Raw genomic sequence first — 15,720 nt, forward strand, 5'->3', positions numbered from 1 at the left:
TGACCACACACAACCACTCACTTTTGACTTTCTTGCTGCCACTGTGGCTGTGAGGCTGTAGCAGTTTCTACCTGAAATTTTACTAATTTGCATGGTCATTGTGGGCTGCCTTGCTCCGATCTCCTTTTGCCAGGAGCTAGAGACTTTTTTCAAAAATCCTTAAGCTTCCTTTTGAAATTTCTGGTCATTTGAATGGGAATGTTTGAAGTAGGTTTTGCTTAAGCAGCTACTTATTATTTTTGGTTACTTATACTTCAAAGAATGTGAAAGAAGGACTAAAATATCATTTGCCACAAAGGTTCTTAAGCCTGGTGATTAGAGCTGCCTACCTACTGAGGTTAAAAGAAAAAGATTAGCTGGGTGTGGTAGCACACACCTGTAACCTCCAGAGGATGGAGACAGGAGGATCTGGAATTTGAGGATAGCCTGGGCTACATAGCAAGATGATGTCAACAACAACAACAACAAGAACAGAACCCCAACCAACCAACTAGAAAAACAAACAAGAAACTCTTAAAAACAATCCCTATTCCCCAAACAGCTGAACAACTGATAATCAGGCAGACTTACTCAATATTGTCTTTACAGGTAGACTCAGGAACTAGCATTTGTTGTTGTTAACACTCTCTCATGAGGCTAATAAATAGCATTGTGAATCATTCCATACTTAAAAATTCTTTATTTTAATGTGAGGAAATGAGGACTGAGGTGTTTAGGAGTGATTCTGAGCTGTTAGACTGGTTTGGATGTCCAGAGAGTATGAAGAGCTGGAAATCAGAGCGACTAGTCATGATTAGCTCTTTTCTGCATAATAGATCTCTCTGAACTACTTGCCTGCTCTTCCTGTTTCTTCCCACCCTCTGGTTGTACATTCTGAAGTCAGCAATTTCAGAGGATCTAAAAAATCTCCTTCTAAACCCCCTATTTCTTAATTTACTTATCCCCTGGACAACCTAGAGAAGAGGGGAGTTTGCTCTGGGCCATGTGACAAGTGACTGGGTCCAGTGTTCTTGAACGTGGCCTCTAAAGGGCTGTATATCTATTCAGTCCTGCTGTAAAGCTGGTTGTTGGGATATGAAGCTATCCCAAGTATTATTAGGGGGCAAGGTAGACATTTTGGGGTTTTGTTTGCCCCTATTCATTTCTTAGGTGCTAAGTCATTGTGGCACCATGATGTAAGTGGAACAGTGGATGAGGAAGGGTTCATCATGCCAAGGCAAGCAAAGGGCCTAGGGTGCCAAAGTTCAGTAGCTGGGTGCTCACTCTCAAGGTTGTGTAAGGGCCTGTTTATAAGCTGGGCTCTGGTCTTTCACTTGCCTCATCCTGGATCTGGTTCTGAGGCAGGAAAGAGGACGGAATGGAAAGAGGACATTTTCTATTCTTGTTGAGAGTGAAACCTAGAATTGAATCTAAATTAAATACAGTTGGAGGGATGGGCAGTGTGTGTGTGTGTGTGTGTGTGTGTGTGTGTGTGTGTGTGTGTGTGTGTGTGAAAGAGAGAGAGAGAGAGAGAGAGAGCTAGAGTATTTGTCTAGCACTATAAACAACCCCCAATAGGTGGAGTATGAGAAATAGGTATTTGCCTTCCTGGGCACCAGATCACAGACTAGTGATCTCACCATAGGGAAGACCATAGCTGGGTGCTCCCTAATGGGGGCCAAGGCAGCCTTCAACCTTTCTCTCTCTTGGCTGAGGCCTGCCTGCTTCAGCAGCCTTGTGGAGCTTCGAGGCCTAGAGAGGCCAAGATCAGGGTTTCTTTTGTTCCTTTTGCTTGCAATCTTGCTCCAAAAGTAAGCCTGAGCTGTGCACTGATGACTCACACCTAGAATCCTAGCCACTTGGGAGGCTGAGATCTTAGGATCACAGTTCAAAGCCAGCCTGGGCAGGAAAATCTATAAGACTCTTATCTTCAATTAACCATCAAAAAGTCAGAAATGGAGCTGTGGCTCAAGTGGTAGACTGCAAGCCTTGAGCAAAAATTACCCCAGGGACAGTGAATTCAAGTCCTAGGAAAGGCACACAAAAAAGGAAGTTAAGTTTGAAACCTGAGGCTTCACATTGTTCCCATAGTACAGAGCCAAAGTGTGTGAGTTCAAGTCCGGGAACAGCTTTCCTTTAATACATGCAAATACTAAAGCACTGCTTCGTCACTGGCCCCAGACTCCACAGTTAGAATGTCATCTCCTTTGTCTAATATGAACTGCAATTTTCTTAAGTAGTTAATACACACTGAGCCATGGGTAATGTGAACCATATGAAGGCCAAACTGAGATTGTGTACTGCTCACAATAGGAAACACCTTCTTATCTTTCCCGGCCTAACTCTGTCAGGTTATTTTTCTTCGGTGCATGCCTAGGCCTCTGGCCCAGGGAGTGTGCTCATTTCACCAACTGCATCTGATAATCAATGTTCCTCTGTTATCTGGTAACATTTGTTTCATGGTTAAATTAAGATGTACCAATGTTCAGTGTAATATGGAACCCTGGAATAAAGGCCATTAGTGAAAAAGATTGATGAAATCTGAATGAACTTTTGAGTTTAGTTAATAATATTATGTCCTTGTTGAGTTCTTGGTTTGGCAAATGTATCTGGTTGAATAAGATAGTAACACTAGGAGAAAAGGAGGAGGGATTATACAGAAACTCTGTGCTTGCTCATTCTGTTATTTATGTTTTTCTCTAAACCTTTTGAAAAATATTTTTAAATGCATTAAAATGCTGTCCAGCTGAAAGACTGAAGCTTTAGAGTAAAAATCTTGGCCTGACCACTTACTAGTTGAGGGATCTTTGACAAACATCTGTGAAGGGAAAATAACGCCCATGTGGTATGGACTAGAATGTGTCCACTGACATTGATTCTCTCCTCCTTTCAGAATCACAGAACATGGCCAACCATTGGGTCAGTGAACTATTATGGTCTGGGTGACTATTTTGACCTGACTAGACTCTGGGAATAGTGGGTAACATTGGCTGGTTGCTAGATTCATCACTGTACACCATAGGGAGCTCATATTAGCGGGGCTATGGTGGAGTTTGGATTAGAGCATTATTTCCCTAATCCATTTTGCTCAGTATTAAATCACCTGGGGAGCTGTAAGAAAACCTAGTAGCCTAGGCTGGGACTGTTTAGACAGGAGTTCTAACAGAGGATTCTGGCATCAGGAAATTTTCAAGCTCCCTTGATGACTCTAATAGGCACTGAGACAGAAGTAGTTTAAGTAGGTGATCTTCAACATTCTTGCAGCTCTTGGGCTTCTGTATACTGCAAAAGGTGTATTTGGCTTTGAAATAAACTTAGTGTTGATCAACAATGGATATGTTGAGTACAAAATACTGAAAAAGAAAAAGCACACACAGAATGGCTGGTTAAGGAGGTTGGGAAGCTAAGTTTTCTAGCTCTGATCGTTTCCTATCCCAGCCTCTTTCTCTTCTCAGTGGGCAGAACAATCATGAATTTTCAATGGGGAAAAATGTATCAGGCTGTGCAACCATCTATTTTCTGGATTGGGACAAATAAGTAGGTGGTGGGTTACTTAAGGCAATAGAGAGAAAAGAAAATTTAGTGAAATTAAGAAAGATCTTTGACCCAAACAAAGGTGACTAGAAAGTGCAAATACTAGTTGGAAACATTTGGAACACATAGAAAAAAACAAAAACAAAACAAAAGACATATTGATTTAATTCTTTTTAAATAGTGGCACAAAGGGGTTTCAATTCAACATGTCAATTTATGTGTATAATTTATATTGACCAGAGTCATCCCTTCCATCATTCTCTCCCACCATTCTTCTATTCAACCTCATCCATCCTGTCAAGTTACCTTGTTCCACTTTCACATAGGTACACTGAGCACTATGTCTGTCTTCACACTCTATTTCTCTCCACATTCATCTGTTGCTCTCTCCCCAAAGCCTTACCCTAACATTCCAAGAAAAGACATGTTTCAGCTTGTCGGTATTTATTTTGTTAAATTGTTAATTGTTCAAAGAGGTTACACCATGGAAACCCATCCTGGCACATACTATACTTTATTTAGTCAATTTGATTGTGTATATATGCTCATAGCCCTTTATGTGTTTTCATATATGACTATATCCAAAGAAGAACTTTTAAATCACTCATAGTACCAATTTCAGAGATACAAACTGTTAATTTTTTGGCATATTTAATTCCCCTGCTTGTATTTACATAAAAGCGAGATGATTTACTACTTATTTTAGTTGGGTATAAATATTGTTGAAGCCTTGATTTGAATGGCTTCAACATGTTTTATTGCATAGTTTTATTTTACATTTTCACTATTTTTGTGTTGTTAAATGTTTTTTCTTTGTAAGTTTTACTTTAATGCATGGATATCGTTAATATATATATATTTCATTTTATTCTTTGAGAAAACTCTTCAAGTAGTTGTACAAAGGAGTTGCCTTTTAACAAAGCAGTTTATGAGGACAATATATCTTGGTCAGTGGCAACCTTTTCAACATTCTCACTCATCCTTCCCCTCCCCATCCCTTCCCTTACTTTTCTTAATTTTGTAGGATATACATTGAATTCTTGACAGCATTATCCCCTCTTCTCCTCCTCATTCTGACCAAAATATATTTAAAATCTGTTTTCTGTGGTGTCTGAGCGTGTGTGAATGTGTATGCGAGTTTGAAGATAACTCAGGGCTTGTTTTCACACAAGGCAAAAATCTGTTCAGGTATATTGTTTGGGAAAGTCTTGCTTGTTTTGTTACAAAGTTCTGGAGGCCCTAATAAATGCCCACAGCTTCCTTCTATTCATTTGAAGTGTTTTTGTCTAAAGATTTCATAATTCCAGCCCCACCCCGACTATTCTCTAGGGTTAGGAGAGAAAAAGAAAAATATTTTTCATAGGGGAGGAATTGCATTCTTTTCTTGGCATGTTCCCCACAACAAAGCACTGTGTAGACTTAAGGCTTTGTATAAATAAATGATATAAATATAGAACTTGTTGGGGAGGGCTCATGTCTGCTGATTTCTTTGGGGCCCATTGTAATGGTTTTGCTCAGATGTTTATGAACTGAGACTAGTTTGTGCTTTGGAATCACGCCAGGTAGATATATAAGCACATAACATACTGATTTTCATACATGACTCTTTGGGGGGAATATTTGAGGAAGTTGATGAAAGAGAAAGTGAAAGTGAAAGAATAAGTAGGAGAAATCACCTGGGCAAGGGTAGGTCAAGCCTGTAATCCTAACTACTCATGAGGCTGAGATCTGAGGATCATAGTTTGAAGCCAGCCTGGATAGGAAAGTATACGAGATACTTATTTCCAACCAATTAGTAAAAAGCTGAAAGTGGAGCTGTGGCTCAAGTTGTAGGAGGTTAGCCTTAAGAGAGAGAGCCCAGGCTCTAAGTTGCAAGCCCCAGTACGGGTATACATATACATACACAAAAAAGAAGAAACACACACACACACAACTGTATATTCACTGCCCTGCAGATCCTGTTAAAATGCAGATGCACACTCAGTAGATCTAAGAATCATGAATAGTGATATATTCCTGTGATTCTAGCTACTTGGGAGGCAGAAGTAGGAGTATTACAAGTCCAAGGCTGGCTTGGAGAAATGAATCAGATCCTATCCTGCAAAACAAAATGAAAAGGCTCAAAGGATGGAGACTGCAGCTTAATAGATAGAGCCAAGCACAAGACCTGTAGTTCAATCCCCTGCACTGTGAAAATAAAAACAAAATACAGATCACAACACCCAACCCAAAGCAACCCCAAATACCACCACGACTACCATTGATAGGGCTGTTACTTAGATATAAGGCCCCAGCCTGGGTTGCACGTACCTTTTTAGCTGAAGCACAAAAATATTTGCCCTCATGGCTGCTGTTCTGTGCTCTGATTCTCTCATACCTGATACCTTGTGGATCACTATGGTACTTTTTTGTGCTTGTGGCAAAAATGATTAGGCATATTCAAGCCTGAACATTGCATAAGAGTTATGAAAGTCATTCCCCCAAATTTCTTCCAGCAGCTTCTTTGTTATTTTACACATTGATTTTTGATTTATTGATCTCATTGCTAGCTCTTTCTTGGCTGAGATTATACATTCAATCAATTCTCTTTCCTCTTCACTTTATCCAATTTGCCTTTATTTCTCTAGAGATTGTATTACAGTTCTTGCATCCAGAAGAGTCTTCTGCCTTTTCTTTCTGGCTCCTCTAAGAAAAAGACTACAAGTGGGATTTCCCAGTGATGAATACGTTTCAGAAAGACTCAATTTACCATGTTGTTCAGCTTCTACACCATTACTTCCTTATGAAATAATGTTCACCAGTATATATGCTTTCCAGACAGTCTGGAAGAGTGCTGGTGTTTTTCCTAGAATGCAGTTACTATGATATTGTGGTAAATAGGGATTTTCAGACTTGCAATGAACAAAAACCTTTAAAATCCTCTTTGGAGGAGACTAATCCTCAAGGCTGTCTAGCCTCCTTACAATGGAGAATCTTTCAAGGCTCATTGTCCAAATGTTTGGTTCTCTGGCCTGAAAACAATAATTTGGATGTGAATCACTGACCATACATTGTAATGTCTAACACTATTGGCCCAAACCCACTCAGGACCAGTCAACAGTGATTAATCTGAGGGAGGCAGAGCAAACCATTCCAGCTCTAAGTATCCATTTTACTCATAGAACCTTGAAACTATTTTGGTGATAACCTCATTAGTTTATTCCATGGTGTGCTAATCGAAAAAATGACACAAATTGGTAGAGAGCTTGCCCAGCATGTGTGAGGCCCTAGTTCTGCGTTCCAGGGCTGGGAAAAAAGATGCAATATTACTCAAAAACTGATTTTTGAGCACTGGTGGCTCACCCCTGTAATCCTAGCTACTTGAGAGGCTGAGAATGGGAGGATTGCAGTCCAAGGCTAGCCTGGACAGATAGTTTGAGAGACCCCTATCTCTATTAATTATTGGAAGTGCCCGAAATCCTAAGCTGCATGGGAGGCTGAGAACAGTAGGATTGTGATTCCAGGTCAGCCTAGGCAGAAAAGTCCACAAGACTCTCTTCACAAAGGGAAGCTGGACAGTGGTGTGTGTCAGTCATCTTGGCAATGACAGGAAGCCTAAAAATAGGTGAGATGAGTATCTGGGCAGGAAAAGAGATGCTGTCTCAAATAGGTAGCATGAAACAAGGGTGGATATGTGGTTCAGGCAAAGGGCCTGCCTAGCAAGCTCAAGGCCCTGAGTTCAAACCCCAGTACTATTAAGAAGAAACACTTCATGTAGCATTATATCAAATGAAAATTTCTACTAACTGGTGTTTGCACAGGGTGATGGTAAATGCTGAATCTGAAATATGGTAAATGCTGAATTTCAAGTGCCTTCTGAATCATCCAAGAAAGCTAGAAGTGTTGTTTTATGCTTTTTGATGTTAAATATATTTGATATTCATTCTGGGGAAATTGGTCTTCTATGCCTAATGCCTGATGATACCTCACATTGGCAGATCAATTTCCATCTTAGACAGTAAACAAGAAAATTTTATAATCCACACTTTGATACTGAATGTCTTGAGTTGAAGTAACTTCCCCAAAGTCCATAGGAAACAGTAAAGTATAAAAGCTAGAATAAAAAAGAATCTAGGCCTACTGATTTCTATAAACTTAGGAGATAAATGGAATCACATGGAGGTACACTCTGACAGCATTTGCACATCTGGAATTTACATAGAAGTTGTTCCTTAATTTTTCTGTGGATGATATGCAGTACTACTCCAATTTTCTTTTCATACTGCTTATGAGTCAACCAAGAAAAGGAAAATAAGGGAGCAGGTGCTAGTGGGAGAAGGTTGATGGTGAAAGAGAGAACAAGGTAAATAGGGTCATAATACTCAATGTACATATGCAAAAATGGGATAAGGTGACTTAACCAGCTGTGGGAATGAGTGTGGGAAGGGGACAGAGAAGGACGGAGAATGATGGAGGGGGTGACTGATCAACATGCATTATTTGCAGAGATGGACATGTTAAAATAAAACTCTTGTCTTGTGTTGATGGTTTGTGCTGTAATACTGGCTAAGATCTGAGGATTGTGGTTCTAAGACATTCTGGTCAGAAAAGTCTGTAGGATGTTTGTTTATTTCTAATTAAACAGCAAAAAGAAAATGGAAGTGGAGGTGTGCTTCAAGTTCTGGAAGTAGAACTGATTTTTAAGTTGTAGAATACCATCCTTGATGGGAAGATCCAAGCAAGAGCACGAGGCCTTGAGTTCAACACACTCATGCATGTACTCACACACATTCACAGAATCACACACACTGTTGTATAACCAATGAAGATAATTGTTAAGAGTCACCAGTTCAGTTAATTCTCGAGTTTCAAGTCCATTTGACTCAATAAGCATTGGCTAAGTACCTATTTATGTGTATGTACAGTTCTGGGAGCTGGAGATAGGACTGACAGATTCAGAAATTCTCCTTGGAGAGATTCACAGACTTGTTAAATGGTGCTGAAGCCACTGGAGCAACCAAGGATGGAAAAGCAGGGACTGAGAAAGAGCAGTTGATTCTTAAGAGTGAGGAGACAATTCCCTGGCATGTGGAGCCCAGGAAATTATTGTAGAGCCAGGAAAGCTGACATGCAGTCTCAGACAGCCAGCCTGGCAATCTGAAGATCATGTCAAGACACAGGGCCTGGTGGGTAATTGACATGCCTGTAATCCCTGCAATTCAGTCATCTGGAGGCTGAGCCAGGAGGATGGAGAGTTCCAGGTCAGCTCAGCTATATAGCAGAGTCAAGTCCTGCTTGTCACAGTAATGAACAAGGTTAGTTGTTTATTAATAATTGGGAGCTGAGGGAGAATTTTAAGCAGGAGAGTGACTGCAAGCATTATATGCAGTCAATTCAGTATTTGACCCAAAGGAGGGTTCCTTTGTTTCTCACTGATACTCTTCTACTCCAATAAGATGAATTTTCTACTGTCCAAAGTAATAACTAGCCAGCTTCAACATAACCCCCAGGAGCCATTCCAGTTAGGGACACCTGCATGTTCTGACCATACAGATGGAATAATTTTTGAGTCTCAGAGCATATTATTCACTTGATGGCCTGCTTTATTTACTAGATTTGATCTAAATAATCAGTCACATTAAGTGAAAAGAAGCAGTGACTTTCTATCAATCCAAACCAAGTATGATTTTCTGTTCCAAATGTTTAGATAGTTTGAGTTTTGGGCTGGGCCTACTGGGGACCACAAGAATAATGATGGAATTTTGATCTCAGGAGAAACTCCTTACCACTTCTCCATCCTGGAGGTGAAGTAGCATTAAAGACAGAAATACCACCAAGCACTGGTGGCTCACACTTGCAACCCTAGCTATTCAGGAGGCTGAGATCTGAGGTTCAAAGTCAGCCCAAGTAAGAAAGTCTGCCAGATTCTCATCTCAAATTAACTACCAAAAAGCTGGAAGTGGAGCTGTGGCTCAAGTGTCAGAGTGCCAGATTTGAGTGAAAAAGCTAAAGGACCACTTCAAGGCCTAGAGTTGAACCCTCAGTACCAACACACACACACACACACACACACACACACCCACACACCCAAGACCAGAAATATCCTCTGTTTCTTCCATCTCTAAGGTCTTGATCTTCTTGCACATGCTCCAGAAGAAAGAGAAACATACAGTCCCACTTGATGACTAAACAGTTCCCTTCTTGACTGTGCAAGACTACACAGGCCTTAGTAAAATCTGCTCCAGGACAATTTCCCATCTCCTCCCATCTCCTCACACCTCTCTCTTCCATCTTTGCCTCTCTAAGTTCCAGTCCAAGTCTATGAAGGTGCTTCTCACCATCTGTCAATGGGGTTTGCATTTAGCCTGGTTTGGCCTGTTTGTCCCAGTGAGGTTTTTAGTACTCCCCTTTGACCTGGGCACAACACTGTCTGGCCAAGGCACTCCTCACCTTCATTCAGCCATTCACAGTTCAGTTCACTCCTGCCTGGGCAGGCAGGAAAGTAATCATGACCTGATGTATTTGCAAACTAATGGTTAGTAACAAAAATAACCTCATTCTGGCCCAACAGCTTACGATCTGTTCAATGTGGCTTTTTTTTTTTTTTTTTTTTTTGGCCAGTCCTGGGGCTTGGACTCAGTTCCTGAGCACTGTCCCTGGCTTCTTTTTGCTCAAGGCTAGCACTCTACCACTTGAGCCACAGGGCCACTTCTGGCTTTTTCTGTGTATGTGGTGCTGAGGAATCGAACCCAGAGCCTCATGCGTGCTAGGCAAGCACTCTACCACTAAGCCACATTTCAGCCCATTTTATTTTTGCCAGTCTTGAGGCTTGAGCTCAGGGCCTGAGCATCATCCTTGGCTTCTTTTTGCTCAAGTCTAAGTACTCTACCACTTGAGCCACAGTGCCACTTCTGGCTTTTTCTGTTTATGTGGCCCTGAGGAATCGAAGCCAGAGATTCACACATGATAGGCAAGCACTCTGCCACTAAACCACATTCCCAGCCCCATGTTTGAAGATAGCCTGGTATATTAGTCAGGGTATTCTTCAGGTAAAGAACCAATAGTGTGTGTGTGTGTGTGTGTGTGTGTGTGTGTGTGTGTGTGTGTAAAGAGATTTAAAGAATTGGCTCACATGATTATGTAGCCTGACAAGTGCCAAAATCTGCAGGGTGATTCAGCTTTGCTGGCCCAAGATTGCTGACTGTATAGGTTCAGATAAAGTCAGCAGGCCTTGGAGAACTAATGGTGTAGTTCCAGTTGGAAGGCCAGTGGAATGAAAACTGAAGAAGAATGCAAGTTCATGTGTGCATGTGAATGCAGTCAAGGAATTCTCTCGTACTCCAGATCCTGTTCAGTTACTCTGCCAATTTGATGGGATCCACCTACCTTTGGTAAGGGGCATGTGTTTCACTCATTCTGCCAGTTTAAATATTAATCTAATTAAAAAATACTCCCACAGAAACATCCATAATAATGTCTGACCAAATACTTTATTATTATGTAAGGATTGGACCCTGTGGTCTGGTCAAGTTGACCATAAATTAACCATCACGTTCAATATATCCATGAATATTCACATACTATATGAATATCAATACTATATCCATATACTTGGTGCAGTAGGATGAAAACACAAGTTATATTTGTTTTATATGCACTTCAATTTCTATAAAATTTATCACTTTAATCAGCCAAGTTCTTAAAGTAAGGATTTTTCCCCCAAGAACAAAAAGTTAATTTGAAGAATATGCAAATACAATTCCTATCTACCTTACCCTGACAATCTTTTAATTATCTTTGACATTCTTTGAGAGATGCAAAATTGAAAATACACATTTCCTCTTTCTTTTGAGCCTTTTATCTTGTGGCTTTCTTTTCTTTGCTGATATATTTTTAGAGAAAGATTAAAAACTGTCATTATCAGCATTATCATAAGGATCCCGTAAGGGTTCCTATGGCAAGGAAGGAGCTAGGAGAAGTTAACGTTTAATTAGAAGAGAGGAAAGCTGTGCACTGCTGACTCATGCCTACAATCCTAACTACTTAGGAGGCTGAGATCTGAGGATGGCAGTTCGAAGCCCTGGGCAGGAAAGTCTGTCAGACTCTTATCTCCAGTTAAAAATTAGCCACCTAAAAACTGGAAGTAGAGTAGTTGTAGAGAGCTAGCCTTGAGTGAAAAAGTTCAGGGACAGTGTCTAGGCCCTGAGTCAAGCCCCATGACTGACTTCCCTGCCTTGCAAAAAAGAAAAAAAAAGTAGAGGGGAGATAGTGGCAAAGAAATGGCTATAAGCCCCTCCTCTCTAGGAGAAGGACCCATGGTCCAAAGCATTAAGCTAGGCAAGAGCTGAATCTGATCTAGGCTGAGTTGAATCTGAGTTAGGCTGGGTTGGTCTACTGGGAATTCTATAGAGGATCTGGATGCATTATTTGTATCTGCCATGTTTATTGAAGGGTTAAAGGGATTCTCTGCCCTGGGAGAAAAATCTAAGACAAACAAGGCCCGAGCCAGTGGTACCAGTGATCATGCTTGAACCCTGGTTCCAACAGGAGCTGGAAAGGGAATTGGAACAAGAACTCATCGCTGTCTAATAAGATGGATGGGCCATACGCGGTGGCTTGTGATAGACTACAGCTCCTTCTCTATACACAGATTGATTGTTGTTGTTTTTTTAACCAGGAACACCTGACAAAGTATGAAACTCTTTCTAGCTTTCTCCCAGTTTTGGGGAAGGCATGCTCTACAAGGTTGGCCTTGAAGTGGCTCAAAGACCAAGAAGATGTGCCAACAGAGCTTGAATTCCTTTCTGTTCTGCAGAGATTTCCTCTCCATTGCCATGGCTACCCACAGATCCCACTGCCTTGCTTTTACATTTGTTCCTTTGCAGTTTACACAAAACTTCCTATTCACTGCCTCAAACAGAATCTGATGACTGTGCAGAAAGATATGTAGAGGACACTATTACAGATGAAGAAATGGAGGTCAAATTACTTTACCAAGGTCATGTACAGTTAATCCTGTTATTTTGCTCCCTACTCAAGTTCATGGCTTCCTACATTCTGAGAATGAGTCCAAGGAGTCTACAGGAAATACCTGTAGACTCAGAAACGTAATGGTTCTGGATGAAGAGACATTTATGGATTTGTTCAGGAAAACTCATATGGGCTTCTGCTTCTTTGCCCCACCCCTGATGGTTCTAACTTTTGGCCTACCTGCTCTTCCCTCCACTGAATAACACTTTGGATTGGATGTAGATCATTACAGTTTGCCTGCAAAGCTCTTTTATAGAAGGAAGTAGTAGATTATTATTTCTAGGTCCCTCAAGTAGGAGTCTTGGAGGAGTTAGTGCTTGGTTGAATAATGAATATATTTCATTCTGATCCCACATTATTCCATTTCATTCCCTTGCATGTCCTTTCAAATGATTTTAGAATTATATCATTAGTATGGATAGTGGTCTTGCCCTTACAGTGATCCTTTTCAGAATATCTTTGCTCTTTGTAAGATAGAAAAGTAAATCTCCATGCCATATATAGGAATGCTAACAGGTAATGATTAATGCATTTAAAGTCATGAACTTAGTCAGAAGTGAGAAAGGAATCTCTTAAATTCCATATCTCTCTGAAGTGATAGGCATCAAGATGGAGTCTGGGTTTTCTAGACAAGCAACTAGGTGTAAATTCCCTGGAGGTAAAAAGAGGTAGGAAAATGATATGAGGGACACAACATTACTGTTCATTCTTCTGTTAACCTGGGCAATTTTTTCCTTTCTTTTTTTTTTTTTTTTTGGTGGGGGTGGTGCTGAGGATTAAGCCCTGGGCCCAGTACATGCTAGGCAAGTGCTTTGGCATCCTTCTCAATATCAAAGCAAGAGATTCTAAGAAGATACAAGAATGTTTGGGCTGGGGATATAGCCTAGTGGCAAGAGTGCCTGCCTCGGATACACGAGGCCCTAGGTTCGATTCCCCAGCACCACATATACAGAAAACGGCCAGAAGCGGTGCTGTGGCTCAAGTGGCAGAGCGCTAGCCTTGAGCGGGAAGAAGCCAGGGACAGTGCTCAGGCCCTGAGTCCAAGGCCCAGTACTGGCCAAAAAAAAAAAAAAAAAAAGATACAAGAATGTTTAGTATGGTGTTGGATTTTACAAAATAGTCAGCATTCCTACTTTAAGCATCCAAAAGATTCTTGCAATTTATTCAGTACTTACACATGTATGTGCGTGCACACATGTGCGCGTGCACACACACACACACACACATTTGGTACTGCTGGGGATCAAACCCAGATCCCTGTTCATGCCAAGCAAGCACACACTGTGCTAGATCAGCAGCTTCAAATGGTAACTGTAAATCTGAAACATGGCCATCCAGCATGGTTTTTAGACTAGGTTACTGGTAGAAGAAATGCATACATCTCTTCAATAGCCAGATCATTGGCTGCACTGGAGCTTTAAGGCCCATGGCTTTCTGATTGTGTTTGAAAGACAAGCATGGATATAGAATATTAGTAGCACTGTCCTGACTGTGCTATGTGTTTGCTTGTGTGCCCTAAGGGCCAAATCCCAAGTTTGAATTCCAATGTATGTCGTGGTACTTGCTATAGAAGAAAGAGGGTAGTGGCAGCAGATAGGCATGGGAAGGAGCTAAGCAATCATGTGATTCCTTTTTTCTGGAGTCTAGTTTTTGATCTAATCCCAGAGGAACATGAATTGTAACATTGAGCTGGTCCCGCCTTCAGGAAGGGGTGGGACTTTGTATAGCAGACTACTCTCCAGCAACTAGGCACTGCTGGGCCATCTTGGATGGGGAGGGGATGTAAACTCAAGGATAAAGGGATCAATCCTGTGTGGCCAGGGGCTGGGGATATGGCCTAGTGGCAAGAGTGCTTGCCCCGTATACATGAGGCCCTGGGTTCAATTCCCCAGCACCACATATATAGAAAATGGCCAGAAGTGGCGCTGTGACTCAAGTGGCAGAGTGCTAGCCTTGAGTAAAAAGAAGCCAGGGATAGTGTTCAGGCCGAGTCCAAGCCCCAGGACTGGCCCCCAAAAAAAAAAAATCCTGTGTGTCCATAAGCAATTTTCTGGAGAAGGGGACAGCTGTGAGCCTTTCAAAGCCACAGCACTGATGGGGCCCCACTTATGGTATGGGGTGAGCAGGGATCAATCTGGGATATAGAGATGTCTGTCATATTCCAGTTTCCTGGAGTTAAGTGGAGCAGAGACTGACTCAGGTTTTCTGGGTCCTGAAACCTAATAAAATTTGAGGATTCTTTTTTCTTTAAGGAGAAGGACACAGAACTGTGAATTCAGCATTAGGTTTGTGCCTGTGTCCTGAAGCTGAAGCTTGTTACCTTTGTCCATCTTTGGGTGTTTTAGTTTTATGAAAAAAACAAAACTGTACCCAGAATTTAAGTGAAATGACTCTAAGAACATCGACTAAGGATGTGGCTGGAACTGGATAAAGCTCTCTACTTCTGGCTCATAGTCCAACACCTGCCTTGTGATAACACCAGCCACTCCCCCCTCCCCCCACCAGGGATGGCAGGTGTGGGGGCATCAGAGGTAACAAACATGCTTTGTAAGCCTTCCCTGAAGTGCCATGTGTGGTAAGGCATTACCACTAAAGGAGCCATTGATCTGTGAGGTGAAACATTGCCAACTTGAAGAATTTGGTCAAAGAGGATGTATTTATATTCCCTTCCTGAGCTTTCCGCAATGGCTTGCTCAATGTGTTCAATGTTTTAGTTGTTGCTATTGTTCAGTATCCTTGGCTTGATTCAAAGTTGCAAGCTTCCCAAACTGGCATGAACATCGAATTGAGAGGACTCTCGGGGTTGTGGCTATTTGCTTGAGCATGAAAAGATAAAATAAAGGCTTTATCATAGAAAAGAAGAACACTGTGCCTATCACTCTACCAGAATGAATAGTGGATGCTTTCAACAGTTTTTCACAGGCAAAGCTGAGGAGACAAGAAGAGAAAGGGTCGTCTCCCGAATGGATGGTGCAGAGACATGATAGATTTCTAAAATATTTCTCTGTCCAAAAAACAGTTGCCAATTGACAGAGCTAACACAAAGTCTTGGATACTGCATTTGATACTCAGCGAGCTTTCCCTTATCCACATTTTCATCAGCAGTGTGTTGGAGAAGGTTTCTCATCCCCTGAAGATAAGTAGATGTTCTTGACTTGGGATTTTGTTGATCCTCTTCTCTTCTTCTCCCTCTCTCTC

Source organism: Perognathus longimembris, chromosome 8 (assembly GCF_023159225.1).
Source record: "Perognathus longimembris pacificus isolate PPM17 chromosome 8, ASM2315922v1, whole genome shotgun sequence".
Classification (NCBI taxonomy): domain Eukaryota; kingdom Metazoa; phylum Chordata; class Mammalia; order Rodentia; family Heteromyidae; genus Perognathus; species Perognathus longimembris.